This window comes from Callospermophilus lateralis, chromosome 2 (assembly GCF_048772815.1).
Source record: "Callospermophilus lateralis isolate mCalLat2 chromosome 2, mCalLat2.hap1, whole genome shotgun sequence".
NCBI lineage: Eukaryota > Metazoa > Chordata > Mammalia > Rodentia > Sciuridae > Callospermophilus > Callospermophilus lateralis.
Window position 1 is genome coordinate 79,396,401 of NC_135306.1, and position 8,587 is coordinate 79,404,987.

At 37.7% G+C, this 8,587-nt stretch overlaps 1 pseudogene; it reads left to right on the forward strand.

The window, feature by feature from the left end:
• The window catches only part of LOC143386448 (serine/threonine-protein phosphatase 2A 55 kDa regulatory subunit B beta isoform pseudogene), a 128,405-nt pseudogene extending 124,570 nt beyond the window's left edge, over positions 1 to 3,835 (forward strand).
• The last annotated feature ends 4,752 nt before the right edge of the window (positions 3,836 to 8,587 follow it).

Genomic DNA, 8,587 nt, shown 5'->3' on the forward strand with positions numbered 1-8,587 from the left:
TTTATGTGGGTTTGTCTCTGTGTCCTCTATTCTGAACCATTGGTCTACATGTCTCTTTTGGTGCCAATACCATGCTGTTTTTGTTACTCTTGCTCTGTAACATAGTTTAAGGTCTGGTATTGTAATGCCTCCTGCTTCACTCTTCTTGCTAAGGATTGCTTGGCTATTCTGGGTCTCTTATTTTCCCAAATAAATTTCATGATTGCTTTTTCTAGTTCTATGAAAAATGTCATTGGGATTTTAATAGGAAGTGCATTAAATCTGTATAGCAGTTTTGGTAGTACGACTATTTTACCATATTAATTCTGCCTATCCAAAATCATGGGAGACCTTTCCATCTTCTAAGGTCTTCTTCAATTTCTTTCTTTAGTTTTCTGTAGTTTTTATTGTAGAGGTCTTTCAGCTTTTTTGTTTGATTGATTCCCAAGTACTTATTTTTCGAAGCTATTGTTAATGGGGTGGTTTTCCTGATTTATTTTTCAGTGGATTCATCACTGATGCATAGAAATGTGTTTGATTTATGAGTATTGGTTTTATATCCTGATGCTTTGCTGAATTCATTTATTAGTTCTAGAATTTTCTGGTGAAATTTTTTGCATCTTTTAAATAGCATATCTTGTCATCTGTAAAAACTGGTAGTTTGACTTCTTTTCCTATTTGTGTCCCTTTAATTTCTTTCATATGTCTGATTGCTAGAGTTTTAAGGACTATGTTGAATAGAAGTGGTAAAAGAGTGCATCTCTGTCTTGTTTCAGTTTTTAGAGGGAATGTTTTCAGTTTTTCTCCATTTAGAATGATGTTGGCCTTGGGCTTACCATAGACAGCTATTATACTATTGAAGTATGTTCCTATTATCCCTAGTTTTTCTAGTGTTTTGAACATGAAGAGGTTCTGTATTTTGTCAAATGCTTTCTCTGCATCTATTGCAATGATGATTCTCTTCTTTAACTCTATTGATGTGATGAATTATGTTTATTAGTTTCTGTATGTTGAATCAAACTTACATCCCTGGGATAAACCCCACTTGATCATGGTGCACTATCTTTGTAATATGTTTTTATATGTGATTTGCCAGAATTTTATTGAGAATTTTTGCATCTATGTCCATCAGGGATAAAGGTCTGAAGTTTTCTTTCCTTGATGTGTCTTTGTCTGATTTTGGTATCAAGGTGATACTAGTTTCACAGAATGAGTTTGGAAGGGTTTCCTCCTTTTCTATTTCATGGAATTACTTGAGGAGTATTGGTGTTAATTCTTCTTTGAAGGTCTTGTATTACTTGGCTGAGAATCCATCTGGTCCTGGAATTTTCTTGATTGGTAGGATTTTGATAGTGTCTTCTATTTCATTGCTTGAAATTGATCTGTTCAAATTGTGTATGTCCTCCTGATTCAATTTGGGTAGATCATATGTCTCTAGAAATTTGTCGATGCCTTTGAGATTTTCTGTTTTATTTAAATATAAATTTTCAAAATGGTTTCTAACTATCTTTTGTATTTCAGTAGTGTCTGTCAAGATATTTCCATTTTCATCATGAATTTTAGTAATTTGAGTTTTCTCTATTTCTCTTTGTTAGTATAGTTAAGGGTTTATCAAACTTTTTTTACTTTTTCAAAGAACCAGTTAAAGTATAATAATTAGATTGCATGTACCTGGAGGGAAATATTCGAACTATTTTCAGTGATGCTATGGTTTGAATGTTTATGTCCCCCAAAATTCGTATGAAGAAGTGGAACCTTTGAGAGATGCTTAAATTCGGGACAGTGAAATCCTCATGAATGGGACTAGTTCTCTTATAAAAGAAACCAAGAGGCTCCAGAGAGGAGCCTCACTCCTTCCACCACAGGAGGACACAGTGGGCAGGCACCAGCAATGAACTTCCCAGCCTCTAGAACTGTGAGAAGAAATTTTGGTTGTTTATATGTTATCCGGTTTATGATATTTTGTTATAGGAGCCTAAATGGACAAAGACAAATAATCACATTGTTAAGCAATAACATTAATATTAATATTGTGAAAACAGTATTTATAAGATAAAACTGTGAAATAACCATTTTAATATCATTAGAATACAAGATTTTCAGCAAAGAGAAACAGTATGTTTTTAATTTTTAAATTAAGAAAACTTTGTAAATCAAAACATCAATTAGAATTACCTGCATCAACTTATGATGCATTTTCTCATTTAAAAATGCACAAATATATTTCCTACCTCTGTCTGGTGAAAAAGGCTTAAAAATAATCACCATTACAGTAGCTAGGAGCATTCTTCTTAACATTTAGATTTTGGTCTCTGAATACTTTGTTCACCAAAAAGAACAAAGTATTTGTTGGTGGCTCATTCTAGGTCAATGGCATGAAATGTATCAAATGAGCCTGGAATATTAACTAGAGAGGAAGGAAACAATCAAAGACTATCATGATTGTCAAAAGGTGTGGGAGGCAACTTGAAAAACATTCCTCTGCTAGAAGAGGAGCAATTTGATTATCAGTTAATATTAATTATAACTGCATTGAATTAAAGCACATTGTATTTATATCACTTTAGATTGTCATGATGCTAAAATAAGTACTCATAGTGTTAGGAAACTAATTCAACATTCTGAAAACTGGTAATCATAAAGAAAGCATCAAAGGTTGATTTTTCAGTTTCCAAGGAATCAAAAGAGAATCCAGGAGAGAGAATAGTGACACAACGATGAAGCATAAACTACCTAAGTGAAGGCAACTAGGGAAATAAAGTTGATGTCTCCACAGTAGAATTCAAACACCAGGAGAACTACTGCCAACAGGGAACAAGGAAGGCTGAGTCATAACATTTCATTGGAGGCAGAGAGTAACCATCAGGTTCATCATAGGGGTTAATACAACATTTATAGCACATTCCAGAGCCATGAACACAAGTTTAATCAAACCTGAAGAGCCTAGAAATAGAAGGGGGAAAATCAATAAAATGTCTTCCTAAGCAGAATGCAACATACTTTCTTCTATCTACTACTGACAAAGCTGTGCAGCTGTGGGAAGTCAGAGAGCGTAATCAGGGCCAGAAGGCAAAGATCTGAAAGACGAGGAGGGCCAACTCCAGCATCCGGCCACCACCACCACCACCCTGTAGATGCCTATTCTCAGACCCATGGACCACTTGCCAATGTACCCCCTTACACATCAACCACATAGCAGTCAACAGTGACTGAAACCTATGGGTCTGCTGATGACCTGAGGATTGACACATGGAACTCTGAAAGCACCTGCCACAATTTTAACATTGTGGACTTCCATCTGGCCAACATGGAAGCACCTATGGAAGTGATCACAGTGACCAAGGTCCACCCCCATTGCTGCAGCATCTTCACATTTCAGCAGTAGCAGCAAAGACGCAGTTAGGTCATGTGACCTATGGGCATCATCTCTGTGGGAGAGACACATCAAGTTTTTTGAAGAAGCCAGAGGATCCAAGGAATGGGTTACTTCTCTGAAATTATCTGTCAAATTTTGGATTTGAAGTTCAGCCACAGAAGGAGATATATCCCGACCAGGGACTATTCAGCAATTAAAATCTGGGACCTAACATGGAGAAACCCTCTACTGAGACTTGCCAGGTTCTCAAACACCTCCAAAGCAATCTGTTAGTCCCTCTATGAAAATGACTGCATTTTTGATGGATTTGAATGTGTACGGCAAGTGTCAGACAGTGGCATCATGATGGGCTCCTACAGTGACTTCTTCAGGATGCCTGACCAAAACACCAGTTGGGATGTGACCGTTGAGGTCCTGATGGAAACAGCAAACTCCAGTCTATCCTTGAATCCCAAACAGTGTTCTGGAGGTGGGTATTAGTTAGCTTTTCCTCCTATGACAAAATACCTAAAATAATTAACTTAAAGGAGGAAAGATTTATTTTGTCTGGTGGTTTCAGAGGTTTCGGGTCACTTTCAGGTCACTTTCGGGTCACTGCATTGTTTGGGGGCCTATGGTGAGACAGAACATTGTGGTAGGAATGTGGTGGAGCAAAATTGTCACTTCATGACATCCAAGAAACAAAGAGAAAAAGAAGGGGCTGAAGTCCCAAAATCTCCTTCAAGAGCTTACCCGCAATGACCTAATTTCCTCCACCAGGCCCCACCTTCTGAAGCGTCCATCACCTCCAAGAGCAGCATAAGTTGGAAATGAAGCCTTCAGAACAGGGGCCTTTGGGGACATTTAAGATCAAACTACAACAGGAAGCAAGTAGAGAAAAGATGAGATCAGTGTCAAAAGGTCTTTCACGCAGCTTGGCATTGGTCAGAAAATATTACAAATTTTATATATATATTTTTTTTCTCCCCAGTACAAGTTGAAGTACGACAAATCATTAGTCAATCTCACCTACTGAATACCAGTCAAACAAGTTTTTAAATGTTTATTTGGATTTTTATTAGATGTACTGACTTTAATTTCCCTGTGTAAAACATTTGGAACAGAATTAAAAAGAATCCACCTTCCCATCTCCCCAGTTCTAAGAAACTTCTGTCAAGCCAAATAGATTTGGCTCACTTCTCCTTAGAGTTGAAAGCTTCCAGCTAACAGAAAATCTTCCATTGTTGAGTTGAATTTCTGATGCTTTTTTTTGCCCAGTTTCCTCTGGTGGATTCAGTGTGTTGTTTCTAAGTGTCTGATGTGACAAAATGAGGCTGTCTGTAGTACTTAAGCAGAAAAGAGAATGCTTTTTTTAATTTATGCAATTCTATTTGATTGAAAGATCAACTAAAAGTATACTGCTTACTCTTCAAAAAGAAAAAGGAAACATGAAACGTTTATCTTTTTCCTGTACTACTTGCACTTGAGAATAACCAAGTAGTTTATGAAGGAAAGTATTCCTTTATAGAAACATTCCGGGTTATAAATTTGGAAGGAATTATTAAGTCATAGTATCATCATTTTGCAAGTCCTAATAAAATAATGAATTTAGAAAATTATCACTACTGGCTCCTAATACCACCAAAAGAGGGAGAACCAAATATATATCTCTTACCGGAAATAGACACAACATCTATGGTTCTAACTTTAAGTTTCTAATAGATAATGAAAAATCAAGAATGTGATATATGGGGCTGGGGTTGTGACTGTGGTAAAGCGCTTAACTAGCACATGGAATATACTGGGTTTGATCCTCAATGCCACATAAAACTAAATAAATAAAATAAATGTATCGTGTCCATCTACAACTAAAAAAATATATTTAAAAAAAAAGAATGTGACATACACTACAAAACAAATCAGTCAAGTTTTCCAACAAATAAATTGCAAATGAAAAGACCTAGAAGGGAGGAGAAATACATATAAATTACAAGAGAATAAAGAAATGTATCAACCAACAGTAATCTACAAAACTTATTGGAATTTTGACTTGAACAATTGTTTAAAAAGGCTTTTTAGACAGGTTGGGAAATTTGATTGACCTCCAGCTAACTATTTGATAATATTTAGGAATAATTAGTAATCTTCTGGGTATAATGATGATGATGTGATTATATTGTCTTAAGAGAGTCCTTACTTTTTAGAGATCTGTATTAAAATATTATGAATAGGATGATTCAGTGTTGTATATTTGCTTCAAAATGATCTATCTATTGGTAGTGGCAGGGAGTTTGATGGAACAAGATTTGCCATGAGTTGAAAATAGTTTGATAGGCAATAGGAATATGGGGGGGTTGTATTATTGTCCCCCTAGTGTGTAAAGATAATAAAGAGCTTAAAATTTCAGAACATCTGTATCCCCAAATTATCTACCTGTGATTTAAAAGTATCTTAACTCTCTGAGTAAACTTAAAGGCTGGGAACAAAACTGAACAATCTTACAGCTGAATTGAGAAATTGTTGAGCCAGGGAACAGGCTGGCCAAGTTAACCCTGACCCTGCCAGGCAGATCATGGAACTTAAAACTCAGTCCTGGTCTTTTCCAGAGTGAGTTTCAACGTTCATTTTCTTACCATCCTAGGAAAGCAATATACCGCCTTTGCCTATTTCTGCTTTCTACCTTTCAAAACAGGTATTTCATTATCTTGTGGAATTTCATAACCAAAAGCTGGCAGGGATGAGGAATCTGGGAGGGATGTTATTTTAAGGGATCTTGGCAGAATTTCTTCTAGGGACAGAATTATCTTTTGTTAAACAAAATGTCTTGATTTGGGTAGAACAATGGTGGTCATCTAGAAGATGAGAGTAGAAGAAAGAGAAACCAATGCATGTTTTTATATTTTAGAAAAAATGAGTACATTTTGAACACACACAGAGAGCTAAGGGGTGAGTGGCCTCTGAAGAAAGGGGAGAAGACATAAGGAAGTGTGGAGAGTAAAGGGACCAAGCCCACAGGAGAAAGTCTTTCCAGAAAAGAAAGACTTAAAGAAATGTTCAGTGCTGGGTATAGCTATGGGACTACTTAGAACAAAAATGTCTAAAACTCAGTTCTGAAGTAACTGCTGTACTGTAAGGTGATATGACCCCCAACGCGCCGTCCTTGCCAGAACATCAGTAAAAGCAACTGTCCACACTGCCCAATGTGAGTGGTTCTTGGAGAAGAACCAAAAGCAAGTCAAAGCTGCTATTCATGTTGAGTTCACATGGGCAGAAGAAGAGAGAGCTGCAGAAGAGTGTGTGTTCAGTAGAAGCAGAAAACCAAAGCAACAATTGACTGGACACCCTCAGATACAGGTGGAGAAGGTAGGGGAAAAACTTAGGGGAAAAGGTTTGAACCAGTTCATTTCTTTGTTAAAGGAAACTATGAATATGTAACAAATGCTGGAAGATTGGGGGAAATCTAAGAGGCTGACACTGGGAGGATAACTACAAGGCAACTGACCCCACCACATTCTGCAATCCTGTGCTGTTAATTCTGGAGAAGAACCCAGAGATCACTGACAACTTCAGTTTCGACTCTGTTCTAAAGCCCCTGGCTTTAGAGACATCTCCCGGGGTTCCCAAGGGGTGAATGCAATTGGACAGGTCTTAGTCCATTTTGGTTGCCACAACAAAATACCTTAGCTAGTGGCTTGTGGATAACCAAACTTTACATCTCATAGTTCTGGAGGTTGGAAAGTCCAGAGCAAGGTGGCAAAAAATGTCTGTGTCTGGTGAGGGAGTGCTTCCTGATTTATTCGTGTGAATCATGTGTCTTCATATGGAAGAGGCCAGGGCAGCTCTCTGAGGCCTTTTTTATAAGGGCACTGATCTCATTCATGAGAGTCTTGCCCTCCTGACCTAATCACCTCCCAAAGACCTACCTCCTAATACCACCACTTTGGTGGTTAGGTTTCACCATATAAATTTTGGTAGCACACAAACATTCAGACTGCAGCAGCTCCCAATCTAATCCTTTCTTTATCCAGAAGAGTTTAGTCTATATTATGTATTAGGATTCTATATCGGATCTTATTTTCTCAAAAGATTTTTGCTGTTAAAAAAGAAGAAGAAGAAGAAGAAAGCAATGATACCCTCTAACCCCCTCATGTTCCAGAAAGAGAGAGAGTTGAAAGGCGCTAAGTAACTTGCCCATAACCATATAGCAGAGCAGATACTCAGGTCTCCTGATGCCCAGTCCATTCCTTCCTCCTTCTCATATGAAAGAGACTAACAAACATGCCAATAGGAAAAAATGGATGTACTTCAGGGCTAGCTTGGTGTCCGCAGTAATGTGGGTTCTTGGCATCAAGTGTAAGCCACTGCAGGTCAGAAGCCAAGAGTCTACTCAGTGGCATAAACCAGATGGTGGACAAAGGCTTCCAGGCCAGAGCAGATCAGCCCTCTCTCTACCTGATAAAAATAACCATTTTGATTCAGTTTCAAGGTCCTACGGAAGGCCTAGTGCTAAAGGAAAAGTCTCCAAATTTTCCTTTATCTGCCTGACAAAGGCTCCAAAGATGTCTTATCCTTTGTCCATGAGACAGCCTTGTGTTTCGTCAACCATCATCTCTCCACTAAATGTCATCTTCAAAGCCAAAACTTAAGTGTGATAAAAGTTTCAGGCTGGAAAGAGGACCAGGTTGAGAGTCAAAAGACCTGGGTCAACAACACAATTCTATCAATTAGTTATTGCTTAATTCTACGTGGTTAAGTCTCTTCATCTATAAAACACTATAGTAATATTTACCGCATAGGGTTATTGCAAGAGGAGCAAATGAACTTAAAATATCCCAGGACATGTTAGTCACTTGGTAAATATTGGTTGAATTATTTTTTTCATATTTAATTCAATCTCACAATACAGTCCTACAGGATTTGCTTGGAATGGGTACTCAGCTAAAGCAAGAGCAGCTACAGCCAGGAAGGTCTGTGACTGAATTCTGGACATTTCCTAGGATGTTGATGTGTCCACACTAAAGGCAAATACATTTATGCTTTTTTAAATGTTTGCCAATACCCTCCAGAACATATCATCTAGGGAAAAAAAAAAAAAAAGGCAGAGCTGTTATGTGGTCTCATTTGACTGTCCGCCCAGACAAACTCTTTCCCTGGAGGTCTCCTGTGGTCCAGGGAAAATGACGGCATCACAGAAAATATTTCATTCTGTGTATTCAAGCTTGTAGAGTGAGTCAGCCATGCAGTGCCGCCTCA